At 43.4% G+C, this 24,640-nt stretch overlaps 3 long non-coding RNA genes across 3 annotated transcripts in view; 1 reads left to right on the forward strand and 2 right to left on the reverse strand.

Annotated features, from left to right (window-relative positions):
• The window catches only part of LOC310836093, a 382,060-nt gene that overhangs the window by 53,497 nt on the left and 303,923 nt on the right, over positions 1-24,640 (forward strand). The gene's annotated exons all lie outside the window — the stretch shown is intronic.
• LOC310836100 overlaps positions 1-24,640 on the reverse strand; it is a 267,356-nt gene that overhangs the window by 31,881 nt on the left and 210,835 nt on the right. The window lies entirely within an intron of this gene.
• Positions 15,188-15,749, reverse strand: LOC310836099. Its single transcript, XR_014559861.1, has 2 exons — positions 15,662-15,749; positions 15,188-15,423 (listed from the first exon to the last, which is right to left on the reverse strand). It is a non-coding gene; the product is annotated as an uncharacterized lncRNA (long non-coding RNA).

Below are 24,640 nucleotides of genomic sequence, written 5' to 3' on the forward strand. Positions count from 1 at the left end.
TGGGCTATGAAACAACAGCAGCAATTCAGCCCTTAGCTCACTGCAAATCATGTGTGCAAACACAGAACCTGGCTTGGGGCTGCTTTGCCTCTGAATTACTTTGCAACATCCTCTCCCTCCAGAGGAATCTTGCTTTGAACAAAAGTAACCCACAGTGGAGGATCAACTTCACTTTACTTGACTAGATCCAGTGGCGTAGTGGGCTGCGGGGCACAGGGGCAGTTGCCCCAGGCACAAAATTGTTAGAGGTGCACAATTTCAGCACCTGGTGCTGCCTCAATACAGCTGCACGCTTCCATCACTGGGGTCCGATGACAATGGCTTGTCCATGCGATCAGGTAAGTGACCTCTCCAGACAATGGGGTGGCTCTTCTTTTCTCATCTCTGTGGCTGTGATCCCCTGGGTGATGTGGATGCCATTGGGCAGTCGAATGCGCATGCATACTCCGTCTGTTTCCCTCCCTCCTACCCCATCCTCCACGTGGCCCCGGGAACTGGCAAGGAAGAGCTCTGGCACCCTCCTACCTTGGTGGAGTCTACCTCTTTTTATCTGCAGAAAAACTCATGACAGGAGTCATGACAGGAGATCTTGGACTCTGTATGAGACCCTGATGGCAAAGGTGGTTCTGTTAGACTATGAACCACCTGAAAGAGTCTCCTGGTACTGTTTTCACCAACAGATCCAGCAACAATGGTCCTCCTCACCGTCGCTATCGCCACTTGGTAGGCTCGGCGTTGAGCTCTAACCCGTGTTTGGTCTCATTTGAAGTGGGTTTTTCACCACCAGCACTTTAGCTGTCTCAGGAATTGTTTCATCACCCTCAGCCCCAGGGGTAGAACCACAGGGTCATCCAAGTGCCATGCCATTGGAGAGGGTGCTTTTTAAGGTTTGTGGAGCAGCACCCTCTTGTTCCCCACCACCAAATGTGCTTTCCATGTGTTTGGCCGCCGTCTGTCGGGTCTCCCCAGATGAATTTGCTATTAGAAGGAGGCATGTGAAGCCATAATCCTGGAAAGAGATTCTGGAGAGAAGCACTCGACCCAATTTTAGCCTTTGATTCTGTGAGAGGCGCCCAGTGCTTGGTCTTACTAGCTGCAGCTCAACTTTAACTAGGTTTACAGCAGAGGAGCAAGTCCTGGAGGGCTGGCTTCCTATTCTGCCTCTATGGGTGAGTTGGCATTGATGAGGAAAATTCCGGGGTGTGAGGCTATTAAGTGGCTTAGCGGCTTAGCGGATCAGCTGTCAAGTACAACATTCCTAGAGTGCACATGTTTACACATGGGAAGGAATGTTTGTCCAGCCAGCAGGTAAACTTCCTGTTTCCTTCTGGGCTGGGACAAACTTCCTCTACATGTGACTAAAGGTGGGCGTGGCCTCACCTGTGCAGGTAAGGACAAAAGCACAGGGCAGGGCAGCCATCTCTCTCTCTCTTTCACCACATGCATCAAAGAAGCAAGATCTGCTTAGCCAAAGATGCCCTCTTGGCCTCCAGCCAAGAGAGGACAAAGGGACTGTCTTCTTATGGAATAGTTTTCAAGTGTATGTTACTTTTCTAAGCTAAGTCTGCCTTCTGGGATCCGATTGTGAACAGAATGTGAGTAAACTCTTTTTATACTTTTATGGAAGACTGTGTTGTGTCTTATCTTTTATGAGGGAATAAGGGGAAAATACCAGAACAGTTATTATAGAGGCTTTAGCGAGCCTGAGCAAACGCATCCGCTGCCAATTTTAGAAGAGGGGAATGTTACCCTGCTAAATTGTGGAACTTGTTAAGACAAGTTGGATAAGGATATAATCAGACAATGTATCCTCTCCTGCATCCCTGAACATTCCCACAGGTCTGAGGGACGGTGGACAGGCCATAGGCAAACATGTCCAGGCACCTCTTAAGTAAAGCTAAAGGGAGCCCTGACCATTAGGTCCAGTCGTGACCGACTCGGGGTTGCAGCGCTCATCTCGCTTTATTGGCCGAGGGAGCCGGCGTGCAGCTTCCGGGTCATGTGGCCAGCAGGACTAAGCCACTTCTGGCAAACCAGAGCTGCGCACAGAAACAGCGTTTACCTTCCCGCTGGAGCGGCACCTATTGATCTACTTGCACTTGGACGTGCTTTCGAACTGCTAGGTTGGCAGGAGCAGGGACAGAGCAACAGGAGCTCAGCCCGTCGCGGGGATTCGAACTGCCGACCTTCTGATCGGCAAGTCCTAGGCTCTGTGGTTTAGACCGCAGCACCACCCATGTCCCTCCTGCACATCCATACCCTGGGGCAAGTCTGGGGATGGGCTCTTGGTTTCTTTGGCCAACTAACTGCTCAGTAAGTGTCACCTTTGGGCACTTCCCTGGGTGTACACGTGTCCTCACGCTTGAGGGATTATGGCGGGAGATAGAGGGGGAAAGAGTCCTTTCCTTAAGGGCAAGAATGGCGTTGGAATGGAGGAAATTCATGCAGGGGGTGGATTTTCTGAAGTGAGGGGCTTTTCCTAAGCCGGCAGTCCATAGGGGAAGTGGCTTGACAGATTTCTTGCAACAAAGGATCACTTTGGGCAATAGAAACCAGTTCATGGGCTTTTGATGGACTGAGTCCATTGTTCTCTCAGCCGGCGGCCACTCAGTCAAGCTGGCGAAGCTCCGCTGCTCCACAGAAGGGAAACAGGCAGCGGCCCAAGACAGATTCTGTCCACTAGAGGCCGCTAAGCGCTATTGGCTAGCTGTCCAAATCCGATGCTTTTGATTGGGCTATACGCAGCAGTATGTAAATACAGAGTTCATGCCCAAGTCCCCGCTCATATTGATACGCTTTCATACCAGAAAGAGGGCAGCAGGGTGTTTTCTTCTTTAAAAAAGATGTGGTGCTTGGTGCGATTGGGGAAGGAAAGGGCTTTCTCGAGCTCATTGTCTCGCGCCCTAGCTATGTGGAGGGGTTTCTGGGGAAGGCGAGATCCCTAGCGAATTCCCCCCTCGGAAATTCCGTGTAGCATATTCTTAGAAAAGGAAAAAAAAGGAAAAAGGAGGGGGAGAGAAAAGACTGAAAGGGAAGAAAGGTTTCCTCTGTTCCCCTCCACTCTTCCAAAATAATTCCGAGCTGAGGTGCAGAGCTCTTTCCTCCCTTGTGACCTCCCCACCCGCCTCCTCCTCCCTCCCACCTAACTGGCTGTGTCACCTTGCCTGCCAATCATACCTCCCTTTGAACTGAAGCAGAGTTCCATCCCTGTTTGTGCCAGTTCTGGAGTCTAAAAGCCGAGGACCTAAATCAGCCAAAGGAAAATGACACCCTTCCTACCCACGCAAAAATGCAACTTTCATTGGTCTGTTTGCTACTGGACGTGGGTTTGTTTTTTTCTTTTGGTTTAAGAAGCGAAGCAATAGCTCATTTGCTTGCGAGTGCGGGAGTCTGCAATTCTTGGTGTTCCAGGGCTTTTTGCAAGTTGGAGTTGCCTCCAGTCCACCCTGGATGTAAGAACAGTCCTTCTGGATTAGACCAATGGATGATCTAGTCCAGCACCTTGTTCCCCATAGTTGCCCAGCAGAGGCTCACAACAAGCCCATAAGCAGGACCTGAGTGCAGTGGCCCTCTCCCACTCATATTCCCAAGCAGGGCCGGACCTCTGATGAGCCAGAGTGAGGCAGCTGCCTCAGGCGGCCGATGCTGAGGTGAGGGGATTGAGCTGGGAGTGCCCTGTGGCCTGGCCTGTACCCCTACGTTAGCAGACTGCTCTCAAGTGCCGGGAAAGCTCCTGTCCTTTCCAAAGTACTTGGAAGAAGATTCAACAGTCAATCCAATTGGCTTCGGTACAGGAAAGATTTTGGGGTGTTTTACTCTTTTGGATGTTTCAATTTGCTGGCAGCGCCCAGAATGGCTGGGGCAACCCAGTCCGATGGACAGCATAGAAATCTCAAGGTTGAATTTGTCTGATTTCCTTTCAGAGCCATTCAAGTTGGTACTTTTCAGCACCTAGGGGTGTAGTGGCATCTGGACCATGGACCTCTCAGCTGGTGACTTGTGGGAGTCAGTCTGCAGCTCACCACACCTCGGCCAGTGGGATGTATCACCAGAGATTACAGAACCCCAGCCGAGTCTTCAGAGATGTCCTGCTCTCAGCAGAACAGCTTCTTCCAGAGCAGTGGCGGAGCAGGGTGTCATCCTGCGGGGGGCGGGGGACATTCACTGGTGGCTTGGGAAGCTGGGAGTCGTGGGTGGGCGCTCCCGGCTGGAGGAGGCAGGCAGGGGAGAGGACGGGAAGGAGGCAGGTGAGCAAAGAACGGAGGGGGGCAGGAAGGGGAGAGGAAGGAAGCGGGATCGGTGGGTGCGCCTTTCATTCTGCCTGGAAGACCAGCGCCTACAGCTGGACTACCATGTGGATTGAAAGGGTCACTTTGGGGGCAGCGCTGCAAATGCAGAAGGGATCTTGGCCGGTTTCTAAAAAGGGAAAGTGAGTTTCCCTCTGACAAACGCTTTCTGCCTTCCCTCTGCAAAGCTCCACATGTTTCCGCCCCACCCTGTCCTCAGCCAACCCCCCACTTAGAAGCCACTCTTGGGTTATTGACTTCTGTGTGCTTGTGTATCTGTGTCTCCCGTGTGGGGTTCCTCTCTGCGTACAGTCTTCAAGCTGTGCCTGTGTGCGCCTGACAAATCGGCCCCATTGCCTTTCCCTCGTCAAAATTTATCTTTCCCCCCACCTCCAGTCTCCGTTGTTGTGTGTCCTGGCTGAGAGGAAAAACAGAAGACGGGGGGCCATTGGTCAGGGATAGTCTACTTGAGATTCCTGCATTGCCCCAGGGGGTTGGCTTGATGACCCTCAGGGGTCCCTTCCAGCTCCACTCTTCTCTGGGGCAGGCAGGCTTGTGCAGAGTTTTAGGTACAAGTTGGGTGCAAGGGGTGCAGCCCATCTTATGCACCGCCGGCTCGGGAAGAAGTCCCACTGATCATGATGAGACTCGCAGGCGAGTAGATTGCTGCTGTGCAGGCCTGCTGTTGAAATCAATGTTTTCCTTTTCAGAGCATGGTGAAATCCCCATGACTAAAACCTCCCCTTCCGTAGTTTCTGTCAGGAGTTCAGCCTACACTCGAGTAGCAACCTGGCAGAGACACGTGCCCGACTGGCATGTTCCCTCCCTCCTGGTCGATCGTTCATAAGCTTTCTTCAGCCCGAACATCACAGCGACCGATGCCAAGCGACACCGGCACACTTAGGGATCCACAGAGTTTGTGCATCATGCGTGACAGACCTCAGCAACTCAGCATTTTGGCTAATCAACTTTATTTACATGTAAACACACACACGGAGCACTGCAACATGGCTCCCTCTCTCTCGAGCATCAGACAGCAAAGAGAAAAAGAACAAAGGACAATAGTCATGAAACTTTGAAGTGTCAGGCATAGCTCTAATGGCTTTAGCCCAAACGTAGCAGAGTTTTCCTGCACAGCGAAGAAGCTAGTTGAGGTGGAAATGACTAGTCAGCTAGACTCAGAATAACTATTTACAGGATTTATTAAAAGGAAAAATAAAACCAGCAGAGTTTCTGCATACAAAACAAAGCAAAATAAATCCTTTCTCTCTCTCTCTCTTAACCATACACAGCACTCCTACTCCTAACACACCTAACCCAAACTGTGCTAGCATTCCTAGATAACAGAGTTGAGTGCTGGTCGTTAACCAATCAGAGTAAGTAGTTTCTAGGTCAAGCAGACCTTGGCTTTCTGCCAAGAGTAAATTGACACTGCCTTGAGTTAATTGTGTGAAGCCAGAATCTGTAAGTTTTCATGAGAATCAATTAACAGAAACTGAACACCCCCTCACAGATTCTGCTGGACAATTAACATCAAATAACACCTATGTAGGAGATTATTTTTCCAGCAAACCTAAACCCTTGCACATTTGCTTGTTCTTTATCTTTGCCAATGGTTTAGTTAATACATCTGCTACATTTTCTTCACTTGATACATAAGTACATGTGATTATATTGTCTTGTACACAGCAACGTACATTTTGGTATTTTACAGAGATATGTTTGGAACGTGATTTGAAACCCTCTGTTTTACTTAAGGTTATACAAGCCTGATTATCAATGTAAACTCGTACTGGTTCTCCACAATTTACATTTTAATCTGCTGACAAATGCTTGAAATAAATCACCTCGTTGCACAATTCACTCAATGCAGCGTACTCGGATTCCGTTGATGACACACTTACAACGTCTTGCTTGCGTGACCGCCAGCTGATTAAAGCTCCACCGACCATTATGACTAGTCCTGTGACAGATTTTCTATCTGGCAAATTTCCCCAGTCACTATCACAGTAGCAACTCAACATTTCATCCTCTGAAGAATTTAATTGTAACTGTCAGGGGCTCAGGAGCAGAGGCACAGGAGAGGGAGGAAATGGAGAGTGAGGGGGAGGAATCCGAAGGGAGCATAGGCAGTGACAGTGATCAGAGGGATTCCATGAGCCTCTCCAGCGAATCGGAAGATTCACAGAAGGGAGCGCCGATGGCCAGGGGAAGGGGGGTGCCAAGGGGGAAACCCCAGAAGGAAGGGGCCAGCGGGGACTCCCAGAGCAGCAGTTGGAAATCAGGACCAGCTTCCCCACCAGAGCGCAGTGGGGGGGAGGAGTCCCAGGCATCGGGACCAGTGTTTTCACCACCAGCGAGAGGAGATGAGTCAGGATTGGCCACGCCTCCATCGGAGAGCGGGGAAACGGTCAAGAGGAAAGTTACCGGCTGGGCGCGCGCGCCAAGTTCAAATGTACAGGCGAGCGACACAGCAGGTAGCCCGGATAGGGAGCCAGGTCCTAAAGCCCGCCGGAAGGAGGGGCAAGACTCAGGGGGGTCAGCGTCAGAAGAGTCCAGAAAGGAGGAAACCCCAGGGGGCAGAAGGACCCAGAGGAGGAAAGAACAACGGAAGAGGTGGAGTAAGGCTAGAGTCTTAAATTGGTGTCTAGGAGGCGGAGACTCAGATGGAGCTTCGCCGATCTAAGCTCTAAGACGTAGAGTTGCACGCTGCGGTTTGGAAATGGAAACTAATCTTCAATAAAGACTTTTATACGTTATTACTGACTAGCGTTGGTCCTCTGTGAGCTGGGACCTGGAGGCAACTCTGACAGTAACATATAGCCAATTGTCTGTTTGAGGTATCTCAGAACTTGTTTTACCCCTTTCCAGGCATTTAGTGTGGGTTTTGAGACCAATCTACTTAATATGCCTACTGCGTAGCTAATATCAGGTCTGGACCACTGTGCTAGATACAATAAACGTCCAATTACAGAATGATATACATCAGGATGTTCAAATTCAGGACTCTCATCTATATGAAGTGTTTTTATGAAACCTGGATCCATAGGCACCACTGCCCCTTTGCAATCCTGCATCCTGTATGTAGTCAGTAGTTGTTTAACTTTGTTCTGCTGACTAATTAGGCAGCTGCCATCTTGGGCCCACCACACTTCCAACCCTAGATATGTCCTAACCGGGCCTAAGTCTTTCATTTTGTTTTTTGTTTTTTTTAAAAATTTTTATTAAAGGTTTTCTCAATACAACAAAAAAAGCAAACAAAATAACATATAATTTTTTCAATATCCACATTTTCTTCACTTCTTTGGACTTCCTCACATCTCTCATTCCTGCGTTCTAAGTTTTTTGAACTTTACCCAGCAATTTATCACCTTGTTTCAATTCTTATATTATAATTTCCAATATTGTGTCCCTAATTTTAGATAGTTTTACCCAAACCTTAAAAGCTTAATTTTAGCATAATATTTATCCAAAATTTGTCTTTTCTTATGTTTTCATTTATCTTCATACTCCTTTTAACTATCTTAATGGTGCCATATTATTAATAATCTTACATCTTTCTTAACACTCATACAATTTACAGTATTTTTGTAAATAGTCCTTAAATTTCTTCCAGTCCTCCTCCACAGCCTCTTCTCCCAGGTCTCGGATTCTGCCAGTCATTTCTGCTAATTCCATATAGTCTATCAGTTGCATCTGCCATTCTTCCAATGTGGGCAAATCTTGGGTTTTCCAGTGCTTGGCGATAAGTATCCTTGCTGCTGTTGTTGCATACATAAAAAATGTCCGATCCTTCTTTAACACCCTCTGGCCGACAATGCCCAAAAGGAAGGCCTCTGGTTTCTTAGGGAAGGTATACTTAAATACCTTTTTCAACTCATTATATATCATTTCCCAGAAAGCCTTAACTCTAGGGCAGGTCCACCAGAGGTGAAAGAACGTTCCTTCAGTTTCTTTACATTTCCAACATTTATTATCAGACAAATGGTATATTTTTGCAAGCTTGACCGGGGTCATGTACCACCTATATATCATTTTCATAATATTTTCTTTCAAGGCATTACATGCCATGAATTTCAACCCGGTGGTCCATAACCTTTCCCAGTCAGCAAACATGATATTGTACCCAATGTCCTATGCCCATTTTATCATAGCCGATTTAACCGTTTCATCTTGTGTATTCCATTTTAGCAGCAAATTATACATTCTTGAAAGTACCTTAGTCTTAGGTTCTAACAATTCCGTTTCCAACTTTGATTTTTCCACCTGGAAACCTATCTTTTTATCCATCTTAAAAACCTCTTTGATCTGAGCATAATGTAACCAATCTCACACTTTATCTTTTAGTTTCTCCAAACTCTGCAACCTCCAATTATCTCCATCTTTTTCTATTATTTCCCAATATTTCAGCCATTTGGCCTCCATATTGAGTCTTTTCCGGGCCTTAGCCTCCATTGGTGACAACCACCTTGGGGTCTTATTCTCCAATAAGTCTTTATATTTTATCCAGACATTGAACACTGCTTTCCTGACAATATGGTTCTTGAAAGCCTTATGAATTTTAACCTTGTCATACCACAAATATGCATGCCATCCAAAAACGTTGTTAAATCCTTCCAAATCTAAAACATCAGTGTTTTCAAGAAGCAGCCAATCTTTCAACCAGCAGAAAGCTGCTGATTCATAGTACAGCTTTAAGTCTGGCAGGGCAAAGCCCCCTCTTTCTTTAGCATCAGTTAGTATCTTAAACTTGATTCTGGGCTTTTTGCCCTGCCAGACAAATTTGGAGATATCTCTTTGCCACCTCCCAAAACACTCCATTTTGTCCACAATCTGTAAAGTCTGAAACAAAAACAGCATCTTTGGCAATACATTCATCTTTATAACAGCAATTCGTCCTGACAAGGAAAGTTTCAATCTTGACCAAACTTCTAAATCCCTTTTAATTTCAGACCAGCACTTTTCATAGTTATCCTTAAATAGACTCATATTCTTCGCTGTTATATTTACCCCTAGGTATCTTACTTTTTTAACCACATTTAACTCTGTCTCTTTCTGAAACCTTTCTGATTCTAAAGGTGTCAAGTTTTTTTTCCAAAACCTTGGTTTTCTGCTTGTTCAGTTTTAATCCCGCCACCCGACCAAACTCCTGAATCAATTGTAATACCCTTTTCGTACTAGACTCTGGCTCCTGTAGGGTCCAAACTAGGTCATCTGCAAATGCTTTAAGTTTATACTGTTTCGCTCCGACCTGAATTCCTTCCACCAACCGGTCTCCTCTAATCATATTCAAGAGCACCTCCAGGACCGAAATAAACAACAAAGGGGAAATAGGGCAACCTTGTCGTGTTCCTTTTTCAATTTTGAACTCTTCCGTCACCACATTGTTCACTATCAATTTAGCCTTTTGTTCCGAATAAATTGCCTCTATCCCATTCTCAAACCCCCGTCCCACTCCCATCCCTTCCAAATTTTTCTTCATAAACTTCCATGAAATGTTATCAAAGGCCTTCTCCGCATCTATAAATATTAACACTGCTTTTGTATTGATATTTGTTTGCAAAAGTTCCAAAATGTCAATAATATTCCTTGTATTAGCAGATAAATGTCTACCTGGGAGAAAGCCTGCTTGGTCCTTGTGAATTACTTCATTTAAAACTTTTTAAAATCTGCTTGCTAAAATGTCTGCAAATATTTTGTAATCCACATTTAGGAGGGAGATGGGGTGGTAATTCTTAAGTTGTGTCCTTTCAGTTTCTAGTTTGGGTATCAATGTGATGAAAGCTTCTTTCCACGACTCCGGTGCCTTCTTCCCCTCCATAATTTCATTGCAAACCTCCATTAATGGATATATCAAGTAGTCTTTCAATGTCTTATAATATTTGGAGGTAAGCCCATCTGGCCCTGGAGATTTGCCCAGTTGCATGTTCTGAATGGCTTCTTCAATCTCTTGTTGTGTTATTTTATAGTTCAGGATTGTTCTATTTTCCTGAGATAGCCTTGGTAGACCATTCTTTATCAAAAATTGTTCTATCTCCACCTCGTTTTGCGGCCCTTGTGTATATAGTTGTTTAAAGTATCTCTGGAAACACTTTCTAATCTCCACTGGGTTCTGAATATTTCTTCCTTCAATCTCTAAATTTGTGACCGTGTTCAATTTTTGTCTCTTTTTCAGCTGCCATGCTAACAGCTTTCCACATTTATTTGCCGATTCAAAAGATCTTTGTTTCATTAGCTTAACTTTCCATTCCACTTCCTGATTTATCAATTTAGAATATTGTGCTTGGTGAAGTTTAATTTCTCTTAGAATCTCCTTTGACTTCGGTCTCGATCTTAACTTCTTCTCACATTCTTTAATTTTCTCCAGGATCTTATCTTTTTTCTCATTCTGTGCTCTTTTCTTTATGGTGTTCTGTTGTATCAGAAACCCCCTCATAACCGCTTTACTTGCGTCCCAGACGGTTCTTTTTTCCACCGTAGTGTTCAAATTTATCTCAAAGTAGTCCTTCAAAGCTTTTTGGGCCTTTTTGATAATCTCCTGATCTCTAAACAAATTGTCATTCATCTTCCATCTGAAGGAGCCGGTTGGAATTAGTCTCATATCCATCTTTACGGCATTATGGTCGGAGCAGGTCTTTGGGCAGATTTCCACTTTTTTTGTCTTGGGTGCCAGACCTCTAGTTATCCATATTTGGTTGATTCTTGTCCATGTCAGTTGGGCTTCAGAAAAGAATGTTCCTTCTCTTCCCAGGGGGTTCTTTGTTCTCCAAATGTCAATCAAGTCCATATTGTCAGTCAGTTCAAAAAATGTTTTAGGTAGTCTGCCATCTTTTGTCACATTTTGGCTATGTGACTTATCCATGTTGGTCGATGCCACCCCATTCATGTCTCCCATCATGATGATGTTGTCATAGTGCAGATAGTCCAGCATTATCTCATGCAGCTTCTTGTAAAATTCCGATTTCCCCTCATTTGGCGCATAGATTCCTAATATCAAAAACTTTTCTCCTTGATTTTGTATCTCAATTGCCAAGATTCTTCCTTGCTCATCTTTAAATAAAAATTTTGGTGACAGGCTCTCTTTTGCATATATCACCTCACCTCTTTTCTTTTTTTTCTTTTTTTTATAATATTTTTTATTAAGTTTGTAAAATACAGAAAAAAGAATAAAGAGCATGTTATAAGAATAGAGTAGAAAGATTACAAATTTTCTTGTTCTTTTTTCCAAATCTACTGGACTTCCCCACATCCTCCCAACCCTGCATTCTCTGTAAACATAACATCAGCAATTTGTTAACTTATTTCATTACTTATTGTATCCTTCGTTTTATCATGTTACCCAATTTCAAATGTGTTATAACCCAAATCATGTACATTTTCATTTAAACACAATAAAGTTATTTCCTTATTCTATCTCAGACTTCTTGTGCCTTAATTTCCCTTTCTTTAGTTTAACATTACTGAAGCTAGAGTTTCCTAAAAGGTGCATTTTTTAACATTCATACAGCTTATAGTGTTTTTCCAGATAGTCCTTAAATTTTTTCCAGTCCTCCTCGATTGTTTCTTCTCCCAAGTCTCGGATTCTGCCAGTCATTTCGGCCAGTTCCATGTAGTCCATCAACTGCGTGTGCCATTCCTCCAGTGTGGGTAAATCTTGTGTCTTCCAATGTTTTGCAATCAGGATCCTTGCTGCTGTGGTAGCGTACATAAAAAAAGTTCTGTCCTTCTTAAGCACTCTCTGGTCCACCATGCCCAGGAGGAAGGCCTCTGGTTTCTTAGGTAAGGTAAATCTAAGTACCTTTTTTAGTTCATTATGAATCATTTCCCAAAAGGCCTTCACTTTCGGGCAGGTCCACCAGAGGTGAAAAAATGTCCCTTCCGCCTCTTTACATTTCCAACATTTATTATCAGACAGGTGATATATCTTAGCAAGCTTGACTGGGGTCATGTACCACCGGTATATCATTTTCATAATGTTTTCCTTCAAGGCACTACATGCCGTAAATTTCATTCCGGTGTTCCATAACCTTTCCCAGTCTTCAAACATAATGTTATGCCCCAAATCCTGCGCCCACTTTATCATGGCGGATTTGACTGTCTCATCCTGAGTATTCCATTTAAGCAGCAGGTCATACATTCTCGAAAGTAGTTTACTTTTTGGTTCTAACAGTTCTGTCTCTAGTTTCGATTTTTCCACCTGGAATCCAACCTTCTTGTCTACTTTAAAAACTTATTGAATTTGTGCATAATGCAACCAATCTCGCATCTTGTTTTTTAATTTTTCCAAGCTCTGCAACCTCCAATTGTCTCCAATCTTTTCAATTATTTCCCCATATTTAGGCCAATTGGCCTCCATGTTGGGTCTCTTACGTGCCTTGGCCTCCACCGGTGAGAGCCACCTCGGAGTCTTACTCTCCAGTAAGTCTTTATATTTTGTCCAGACCATTAAAATTGCTCTCCTAACAATGTGGTTTTTAAACAATTTGTGCACTTTAACCTTGTCATACCACAAATATGCATGCCACCCAAAAGCATTGCCAAACCCTTCCAGATCTAGGACATCAGTGTTTTCCAGTAAGATCCAATCTTTCAACCAACCACACCTCTTTTCTTGACTCGCTCCGAAGAGATAAATTCTTGGCCTAATCTTTTGTTTATTAACACTTTTCTGTGGAGCCTAGTCACATGTGTTTCTTGCAGGCAAATAATGTCCAATTATTCTTTTTTCAATATGTGAAATATTCTCCTCCTTTTTTCCGGAGAGTTGGCGCCATTGATGTTCCAACTCAGAAGTTGCAGAGACATCCTGGACAAATCTGTTATTGTTCTAGTGGTGGTATCTTTTTCTCCTGGTCTTCAGACCCCAAAGGTGTAGGTGTAGGTGCAGGCGATGGTCCAGCCCCTAAAGGTCTTTCGATCCCTTTCTGAAGGTCCTCTCCGTAGGTACTCAAAAAATTTTCTTTGTCCTCAGCTGTTTTAATTTTCACTTTCTTCCCTCTGAATGTAAAAGATAATCCTTGGGGAAATTCCCACCTAAAAACAATTGAGTTGCTCCTCAACAATCTTACTAACTCAGTGTAGGTGGATCTAAGGTCCAGAAGTTGTTTGGGGATGTCTTTGTAGATCTCTGCTCTTTTGTCCAAAATTTCAAGTGACTTTCCGTAATGTAGGCCTAGTATTTTGTCCCTTTCCTCCTTGGATCTCAAAGTAATCAAACAGTCTCTGGGCCTGTCTTTCCTTGTTAGTTTTCCAAGTCTAAAAGCGGTCACAATTTTAAAGTCCTTTTCTTCCTCCAAAGGCCAAAACTTGGAAAATTCCTTTGTCAGAAACTCAATTAAGTTCCCTTGTTCAAGTTCAAGTTCTGGTATAGACCTCAGTCTCAAGTTATTTTCCCGAGCCCGTAGTTCAATCATAGACAGATAGGCCTGTTGTTCTCCAACCTGCTTGTGCAATGGTCTTACCTCCTGCTTCAGTTCTTCAGTTTTTTGAATAGCTTCCTCTGCCAATTTCCGATTTTCTGCGGTGGCTTCAAATAATTTGCCAATTGATTGTGCATTCAAAATAACTTGTTCAGTTAATTTACTAACACTGGCTGTATTTTGATCAATCTTTGCCGTTTGCTCATCCGCTTTTTTGTCTAAAGCTTCCAATTTTTCAAATATTTTATCTAATACTGAAGCAGATCCTCCTGCTGCCATATCCTCTAACAAAGGTTGCTCAATTCCTTCTTCTACTTCCAAAACAGCAGGGACAGATGATCTACGCGGCTGTGAAGTTAAAGTCAGAGTTGTTTGTTTTGCTTTCGCTTTAGCCGCTCTTGTTGATCTCCCAGTGCCACTCATTCCAGTTCTGTCTACTAGTCAAGGTCAGACTGAGTATGTTCCCATGGGAAACCACCAGCCCAGAGGGTAAACAACCAAATAGAAGGAGAGGAAAAGGAAAGCAAAGTCACATGCAGTTGTAAATCCAAAATCCTCTAGAGGGAGCCCAATTATGTTTTGAGGGAGGAAATCAAGTTATTAAAGACAATTATTTAAAACTCCAAACTTTTCCAAGTTCCAATACTTCTAAAACAATGTCCATACAGCCTTTAGTTTCCAAAGAACCTTCAGTTTCCCTGTATTTAGCAGAGTTGGTCTCAAAAACATAACAGTGTCTCAGCAAGTGCCAGATAAAATGATTCAATATAACAGTTCCAATAGCACTCAGCTTGTAACAGCGGAAAGCAACAAAGTGTCAAAATTTGCAATCTGACAGTTCTGTTAAATAGGCAGTCCGACTGCCTGGGTTTCTCTGTAGATTTGTAAATCCAGCAGAAAAGGTAAAGCACAGTTCGTATTAAGAAGTGAGTCACTTAAAGGGTTAAATCCTAAACACAGCTCCAATAGATGTAAAGATTGATTGCCTTTTAGCGCCTCTTCAAAGGCTCCAAACATCAAAGTCCTTTGCTTTGAATCTTTAAGCAGAGACGAGAGACGGACTTCCTGGTTGCGTCTCCCGCTTTTAGCCGAATTAGCAGTAATTTAGCCTCCAAATCTTTCCTTCTTTTCTTACTCACGGGTTGTTGTTTTCAAATCGGATGTTCCCAGAAAAAAAGGTCAGCGCTCACCGACAGCAGCTACGCGGCTTCACTCCACAGAAAGAGCGATCGACTCACAGCACCGCGCCAACCCTTCCACGTTCCAAGACCTCTTCTGCGTTTCGGGGGGCGCTTCTGGTGCCCGCCGAGTCCCATGGCCACAGGCTTTCGCTGCCTGTGGTTTTCCGACGTGGGTCTCCGCTTCGCCGTAGCGGACGACCCGTTTCTGCGGAGCTCCCCCTTCACAGTTAGAAGAGGGCAGCCATTGTCGTTCGCGCTGCCTCCGGAAGTCTAAGTCTTTCATTTTGAACTTACTGGACAATTGCTTGGCAAACCTTTTAGTTTGTTTATCTGTTTTGCAAGCATACAATACATCATCTACATAAATCAGACAAAACTCTTGATCACTGCCTGTACCACGTACATAAACACAATTGTCAGCTGTACTCTGCTTGAAACCAAATGACACTAAGGCCTCATGGAAACATTTGTTCCAAGATCTTGCAGCCTGTTTGAGACCATATAGAGCTTTGTTTAATTTCAACACTCTATTGGAACCTGTCTCATAACCAGGCAGTTCGGCTAGATACAGGTCTTCTGATATTGATGCATGTAAATATGCAGTCTGGATATCAAAATGGTTTAACAGGAGTTTTCTCTTTGCTCCAAGCGTTAGAATCAGCCTTACACTGTCCCCCTTAGCAGTAGGGGAAAAAATCTCGTCATAATCTTTTCCAGGCCTCTGAGAGTATCCTTGAGCCACTAAACGAGCTTTGTATTTGTACTTTCCTGTCACCAGAGGTTTAAGTTTGTACACCCACCTGCAGCCTACAATCTTTGCCCCCTCAGGCGCTGCTACTGGTGTAAAGACCTTGTGCTCATTCAGAGAGGGCATCTCTTCCTCCAATGCCTGTTTCCAGAGCTCTGCCTCCCCTTTTGGTAACTTTAACACTTCCTGAAAACTCTTGGGCTCTGCAATTACACCAAACACATTTGCAGTATCTGGAGAAAAACGCACCGGAGGCACTCCTTTGTTTTGTCTTTTAGATCTTCTGGGAGAAAATTTTTCTTCTGACCCACTTTCCTCCTCAGAACTACGACCTCTCTTTTGTTGCTTAGCAACTGGTCTCTGGCTAATTCCACTTTCTTGAGAGCTCTTATCTGAACTTTCCTCCCCCTCAGACTCTGATTCTCTATGTTTACCTTCAGAGTCATGAAGCTCCTGGGAAGGTTCAAACCAAACCTCAGTATTGGCATGTAGTCTCTCCCAGCCACTATGTTAACAAAAACTGGCATTCCTGGAGATCACAATGCCATTTGTCCCTTCAGCAAAGCGGAAACCTTTTCCCAGCTCCTGGTAGCCCACAAACACTAACTGTTTGGTCTTAGGATCTCCCTTCTTTCTCATTTGTTTTGGAATTAATACCCAGGCTTTTGATCCAAACACATGCAAATGGTCAATTTTGGGTTTTTTCTGAAACAATTTAAAGTACGGAGTTGTACCTATTGTTTGATGAAAGAGCCTATTTTGGAGATAACACGCGGTGAGCATGCTCTCCCCCCAATAAGACATGGGCAAATCAGCATCATCAAGCATGGCAAACATCATATTTTGTAAAGATCTGTGTTTTCGCTCTGCAACGCCATTCTCCTCTGGGGAAAAAGCGTTCGTTTTTCTATGCCCAATGCCACGCTTTTGTAACCAATCTCTAAAAGCATTTGACATAAATTCGCCACCTCTGTCCGTCTGAATCCTTCTGAGTTTAATGGACAGAAATCTTTCCACAGATGCTACCCAGCCTTTAAACTTAGTGAACACGTCACCCTTATTCTTCATGGGAAAAACCCAAGAGTAACGCGTGGCGTCATCCACAATTGTTAATGAAAAACGCGATCCACCCCTGCTTACAGCAAATGGACCAATTACGTCCATGTGAACCAGCTGTAGCGGTGACTCACTAACTCTGTCACTTCTGGGGTAAGAGACTCTGTGGGTTTTAACCTTTTTACAAACATTACAATCAAGGTACTTGTTACAACTCTTTAAATCACCCCCATCAGCCAATTCAGACATTTTTAGTACACTTTTCCAGCCAGCATGCCCCAATTTCCTATGCAATAAGTGCACACAGTTGTCATGTATAGCTTTGTTATTCACTGCAGGCTGAGATTTACTGACTACTGCTGCAACTTGAGATCCTGCTTTAAGCCAAAACAAGCCACCCTCTGACTTAGCAGTGCCTAAAATCTCACCAGCCTTCTTAATAATGCAACTGTCTCCTTCAAAATACACTTTAAACCCAGCTTTTAGCAAACAATCTACAGACATCAGATTGCTCCTTAATGAAGGCACACAAAGTACATTTTGCAGGCATTCACGAAGACAAGGAACAAAAACTGCACCCCCTGAAACCACTTCGGAAGTACCTCCGTCTGCTAGAGCCACCTGGCTGCGCTGTGCTGAGTTCTTGGAAGCAAACAATTCATCTGAATTTACGATGTGCCGAGACGCTCCCGAATCGACCACCCAGACAGCTTGTTTCTCATCAGCAATCTTGACCTCGGCTGTCACCAGCTGAGCCGACTGTTTTCGTTTGAAGAATTTCTTTTTCCGCTGCTGCTGCTGCTGCTGATCTCGTCTCTGCTCCTGCACTGGCCACTGAGACTTGACCAACTCCGGACATTGTCGTTTTAGATGCGCTGAAGACCCACTTCGGAAACAACGCCTAACAGCAAACACTGACTCCTCACCGGTACGCTGCTTTTGCTTCACCTCTGGCACGGCATGAGAACCCCTTCCAAACCGCCCGCCTGTAGAAGTCTCTGCAGCAAACGACCTTTCTTGCCTCTACTGCCATTCTTCAATCAAACGCCCAGTAACATAACTGACTGATAAATCACGCTCCTGTATGCCTTCTAGAGACAAAACTAAATTATCCCAGCTTTCCGGGAGAGAACTCAAAATAATAGCCACCTTCTCCTGCTGGTCTAAGGCACAGTCTCTTTCCTGTAGCGCAGCAAACTTTAACTGTAAACTGTGTAGGTGTTCCTGCATTGTAACCCCAGGCTGTAACATTGCCTTGTACAATGCCTTGCGAATGAACAGCTTGGAAACCGCTGTCTCACGCACATGGAGTTCTTTAAGTGCTTGCCACACACCTCTAGCTGTCTTGATTCCCCTCACATATGGCAACTGGGAATCTTCCAGCCCCAAGACAATTGTGGCCCTTGCTCTTTATCGAGGTCTTCATCATCAGGCTTCTCAGGAAACTTACTCACCACTTGCCAGAGACGATCCCTCTGCAGCACTGCCTGCATGCGTTCCGACCACAGCAAGTAATTGGAGTCATTCAGACGCTCAAAAGCCATCTGAACTGGTTGTGAGGCCATCTTGAGAGCGATGTCCCTGGAACCCAGAACCAGCTACTCACGACCACCGAGAGAGAAAACAGGAACCACAGCACCCAGCACTCACACGCTGCAGCTGTTGTCCTTGTGTCCACTGCGTCACCAGCTCACAACAGTCAGGAACCAGCCAGTGTCCATCTGCTGCACCAACAGGAACAACAACTTCTGGAACTACTGGAACCAACACCGTTGATGCTGACACCACCACAACTCAGGCTGGCAGCACAATACCCATAACCTCTTGGAACTTTGAAGTGTCAGGCATAGCTCTAATGGCTTTAGCCCAAACGTAGCAGAGTTTTCCTGCACAGCGAAGAAGCTAGTTGAGGTGGAAATTGTTATTCTAAAGCAGCAATGCTGCAGCAAGCAAAGGCTATAGCAGCTCAGTCAGCTGCTTGTGGCTGCAAAGCCAGACAGGATGTTTGTGACTGTTGCCATGGAAACAAAGGGGCAGTCCATTCTCCTTATTGAGCACAGGATGTGAGCTCAGTGTGTGTCATATGATCTGTACAGGATGTACATGGGTGGAGTTTGGAGTTTCACTCTGTTTGTTGAAGAGAGCAGACATTTTTTACTGTATGACTGCTAAAGACAGAAATAAAGACATGTAGATACACTTCTGTCTGTGTCTGATTCCCCTCCCTGGGGATATGCAGGGAGGAGGAGGAGGAGGAGAAGCAGTTGGTGTGTTTTTCTCACAGCCTGGGAAAAATCGCCGGAACGGACCTCGTGTGTTTTTCCTGCCGGGAGTCGCCGGAGGGAGGTCAAAGGAATTGAGCCGGTGCCTGGACAGATAGGCACATACCTCTGGCCGAGGCAGAATTCCAACAGAAATGACTAGTCAGCTAGACTCAGAATAACTATTTACAGGATTTATTAAAAGGAAAAATAAAACCAGCAGAGTTTCTGCATACAAAACAAAGCAAAATAAATCCTTTCTCTCTCTCTCTCTTAACCATACACAGCACTCCTACTCCTAACACACCTAACCCAAACTGTGCTAGCATTCCTAGATAACAGAGTTGAGTGCTGGTCGTTAACCAATCAAAGTAAGTAGTTTCTAGGTCAAGCAGACCTTGGCTTTCTGCCAAGAGTAAATTGACACTGCCTTGAGTTAATTGTGTGAAGCCAGAATCTGTAAGTTTTCATGAGAATCAATTAACAGAAACTGAACAAATAGTCCCACTTCACGGAACACAGGAACACAAACATCTTGTCGCCGTCACTTCCCACTCTGTGGAGTCAAAACATAGACAACAATCCCATGACTGCAATCATGGAGCTGGAATTCTCACAGTTTCTTTTTTTTTTTAAAGTTTACTTTATTAGACAAATTTTTAAAATGCACACATACCAAAGGAGTAAAAATACATGAAGAAAGAAAAGAAAAGAAAAAAAACAAAAAAGAAAAAAGAGAAGAAACAACAAGAATAGAAAAAAACCACTATACACTTACAGGCAGTGGACCTCCGTCCAGCTCAGTTTAGGGTTATATAATCTTATACAGTTTCTGCAGTTATGCTGATAATCATTCTAAACATCGTAGGTATTAGTTACCATCCGCTGATAGATTATTAATACCCAAATTAATCTCAATATAACTTAGAAATTTAGTCCATTCATTTTTTAGTTTTGCAGTATTATGATGCCTGATTCTTTGAGTTAATCTCGCTAATTCTATATATTGAAACAGTCTCTCTTGCCAATCTCTAATCGAAGGTATGTCGGAGGATTTCCACTTCTGCGCTATTAAAATCCTTGCCGCCGCCGTGGCATATTGAAAAAAGGTTTGATCTACATTCTTTATTTCCTCGCCAATCATACCTAGAAGAAACGCCTCAGGTATCTTAGGAAAGTTATACTTCAAAATTTTTTTCAACTCCTCATAGATTTGTCCCCAGAATCTCTTCACCACATCGCATGTCCACCATACATGGAAGAAGGTCCCCACCTTATCTCTACATCTCCAACAGATAATATCAACATTCCTGTACATCTTCCCCAGCTTAGCCGGGGTCAGGTACCAGCGATACATCATTTTTTCTAAATTTTCTCGGAGAGTTGCACATGCCGTAAACTTCATACCCTTCTTCCAAAGTATCTGCCATTTATTATATTCCACCTTGTACCCGAGATCTTTATCCCACTTAATCATCACTCCTTTCACCTCTTCCTCTTTGGTGTCCCATTCCAGTAATTGTTTATACATTTTAGAAAGAATTTTATTATTGCTTTCTAGAATTTCCACCTGGTATCTCGATTTTTTTTCGCTCATCCCTGATTTTTTATGTTCACCCCACAGTGCGTTAATTTGGTGGAAGTGTAACCATTCCTTGATTTTATCCTTCATCTCATCATATGGCCTAACCTTCCATCCCTCTTCTGTTTTAACTAGGAGATCCTCATACGTCCACCTTTCACCTGTCATGTTCAGTTTTTTAATTTTAACAATATCAACCGGGGAGAGCCACCAGGGTGTACCTTTTTCAATCAGGTTTTTATTTCTATTCCAGACTTCGAGTAACGGGCCTCTAATAATATGATTGGAAAAGCCCCTATGGACCTTCCCTTTCTCCTGCCACAAGTAGGCATGCCAGCCAAACCTGATGTCGAAGCCCTCTAAATCTAATAAGTCTGTATTCTTTAGAGTGGCCCAGTCCTTTATCCAACATAGGCAAGCTGCCTCATAGTAAAGCTTAATGTTCGGGACTGCGAAGCCACCTCTCTCCCTAAAATCCGTAAGATGTTTAAACTTGACTCTGGCCCTTTTCCCTTGCCATATAAATTTGGCAAGAATTTTTTGCCAGTTCTTAAAGCATAATGTACCTTTGATTACTGGAATATTCTGAAATAAAAATAGCAGTCTCGGGAGGATACACATCTTAATCGCGGCCATCCTTCCTGTCCAAGATAATTTCAGCCTATGCCAGGTGTCTAAGTCTTTCTTAATTTCTTGCCATACCTTATTATAATTGTCTTCCACAAGATTTATATTTTTCGGAGATAGCCAAATTCCCAAATATTTTACCTTATTCGCTACCTTGATTCCAATCTTTTGTTCCAGCTCAATTTTTGCATGTTCATCCAAATTCTTTATTAAAATTTTAGTTTTTTTTCTGTTTAGTTTAAATCCTGACAGTTTGCCAAAATCCTCCAAAAGTTCTACTACATTCCTGGCACTGTCCACTGGGTTCTCTAGAGATAAGACCAGGTCATCGGCATACGCCTTTAGCTTGTACTCTTTTTCCCCAATTCTTATCCCCCTTATATTTGATGTACCCTTAATTTATTTGCAACTACCTCCAAAACCATAATAAATAACAGGGGGGGACAATGGGCACCCCTGTCTTGTGCCTTTCCTAATCATAAAGGATTTGGACAAATTATTGTTAATAATCAACCTAGCCCGTTGCCCTGAATATATTGCTTTGATGCCTTCCATGTAAGGACCTTCTATTCCAGCCATTTTCATACATTGTAGTAAAAATTCCCAAGAAACGTTATCGAAGGCCTTCTCGGCATCAATAAATATCAAAGCTGCCGGGATGTCTGTCCTCATATCTAAATATTCAATAATGTTTAATATGTGACGGACGTTGTCTTTCTGTTGCCTGTTAGGGAGGAACCCCGCTTGATCTTTATGAATATATTTTTTTAGGTGCTTCTTAAGTCTATTTGCCATAATATCTGCAAAGATCTTATAATCACTGTTAAGCAGTGAAATTGGCCTATAATTCCTTATATCTGTTTTTTCCTTTTCCGTTTTTGGTATTAAAGTAATATATGCCTCCTTCCAGGAATCAGGGATCCTCCCTCCTTGCAGGATGTTATTAATGACGTCCGTAAGCACCGGCGCTAGGTATTCTCCTAGCGTTTTATAATACCTCGAGGACAAACCGTCCGGCCCAGGAGCCTTTCCGGGCTTCATCCTTTTAATAGCTTCTTTAACCTCATCTAGTGTGATATTCTTATTCAGTTGTGCACTATCCTCTTCCGCTAGATATTTCCCTCCACATTGGTCCAGGTATCTACCTATTTCCATACTATCTTCTTCTCCTTTTTCATACAACTTCTCAAAGAATTGGATAAACCTTTTTTCTATTTCATCTGGATCTTCTGTTGTGTTATCCTCCGTTGTGAGTTTATTAATCACATTTTGTTTGCTCCTTTTTCTTAGCTGCCACGCAAGTAACTTTCCCATTTTATTTGCCGACTCAAAATATTTCTGCCTCATAAATTTAATTCTCCATTCTACCTCCTGATTTAATAAGGCTGAGTATTGTGACTGCAACACTTTAGAGGTTTGATTAATCTCTTCGTCTCCCGGGTTTATCGCCAATTTCCTCTCACATTCTCTTAACTGTATGAGAATGTCCTCTTTCTTTTGTTCCCTTAATTTCCTTCTATGGCTATTTTGTTGTATTAAAAAACCCCTTAGGACCGCCTTCCCAGCGTCCCATACTGTATCTATAGGTGTGTCTCTGTTCAGGTTTAAATCAAAATAATTTTTTTAAGTACTTTTAGCCCTTTCCGTCACCTCTTCGATTTCAAATAAGTGTTCATTCATCCTCCACCTATACTGTCCCTTTATTGTATTTTTTATTTCCAGAATTAAGGGGCAGTGATCGGAGAGGGTCCTGGGTTGAATTTCACATCTCGTTACGCTCATCGATAATACCCTTGACACCCAGATCTGATCAATTCTGCCCCAACTCTTGTGGGGCTCAGAGTAATGAGTGAACTGTTTTATAGTCGGGTTTTTATGCCTCCAAATGTCAATTAGGTCTAAATTCTCCTCAAGATCATTAAAAGATTTCGGCAATTTCCCCCGGTTTGACCTCCCCTTCTTTTCACTTCTGTCCAAATCCGGTACTGGGACACCGTTCATATCTCCAAGCAGAATTAATTTATAATCTTCAAGTTCCAACAAAATGTGTTCCAGTTTCTCAAAAAATTCAGTTCTATTTACGTTCGGGGCATAGACCGTTACTACATTAATCCCCCCCCCCCCCCCGATAATTTAATTGGATTCCTAATATCCTTCCTTCATCATCTTTACAGATTAATACGGGATCCCACTTTTCTTTAGCATAAATTACTACCCCTTTTTTCTTATTTATCTCCGAATTAACGAATTCTACCCCCAGTTTTTTATTCACTAAAATATGCTTATGTTTCTTGGCTATATGGGTTTCCTGGAAGCAAATCACATCATACTTCTTATTTTTCAAAGCCTTCTCAATTTTATTCCTCTTAACCTTCTCGTTCAGCCCATTCACATTCCAGGACAAAAATTTTAATGTGTGAGCTATTATTTACCTTTATCTGTTACGGCCTCTCTGACCTAAGTCCCGAATTAAAATCTGGCGCCTTTGTTTCCTAGGAGCCCCTCCTCTTCTGCCGTCCCATCTCCCACTACGGCCTCCTCTTCTCCATCTCCTGAATCTTCTACCCTCCCCTCCTTCCTCTGCCCTCTCTCCTGCCCACTCTCTCTCTCTCCTTCCTCCTCCTCCTCCCTAGCTCTTGATCTATTTTCTACCTTTCCAAGGTCTCTCTCATACCTTCTCATAAATTTCTCCACTTCCTGTATATCCATCAGTCTAAATTTTTTATCTTTATAGAAGAAAGTGATCCCTTCTGGGAACTCCCATCTAAACTGAATACCATTTCTCTTCAAGACGGCCACCAATTGTCTATACCCTTCTCTTTTGCGTAGCAATCTAACTGGTATTTCTTTATAGATAATAATGGGCCTGCCATCAATCCTTAATTTTTCACGGTAGCTCGTTCTTAAAATTAGATTTTTCATTTCCAGTGAGTTAAAAATCACTACACAGTCCCCCAGGAATTTGTTAGTTTTCAAATGTAGCAGTCTTGTCATTCTAAATACATTCTCTACAGCAGGAGCCACCTCTTCTTCTTTTAAACCTAACCATTTAGAGAGTTCCTTGATCATCTTCCCTTTTATATCCTCATTTCTTTCCTCACCTACTCCCCTAAATTTGAGATGAAGCTGTTTTTGTCGCATATCTGCCATAGCCAAATTGTCCCAAATCTTTTCTTGTGCTTTATTTATCTCTCTTAACTCTTCCTTCATCTTTACTGACTCTCTTTTCTGTTCTCTCATTTCTTTCTGCAATTTTTTGTTAGATTCCTCAATTATTTTAGATTTTGCAGATAATTCTTGAATCTTAGTTGAGAGTTCCCCAACTGCTCCTTCTATCTTTTTGTCAATCATCTCCTGCACTTCTCCCAGTTTACTTTCCATATAATTCTCACAGTTTCAAGCGCTACCACAGGTTCCGCAGAATATCTGTACTGCATGGTTTAGTGTGGCAGCACCTGCCCTTTGGAACTCCCCGCCTCT

Source organism: Podarcis gaigeae (genome assembly GCF_964106915.1).
Source record: "Podarcis gaigeae genome assembly, chromosome: W".
Lineage (NCBI taxonomy): Eukaryota > Metazoa > Chordata > Lepidosauria > Squamata > Lacertidae > Podarcis > Podarcis gaigeae.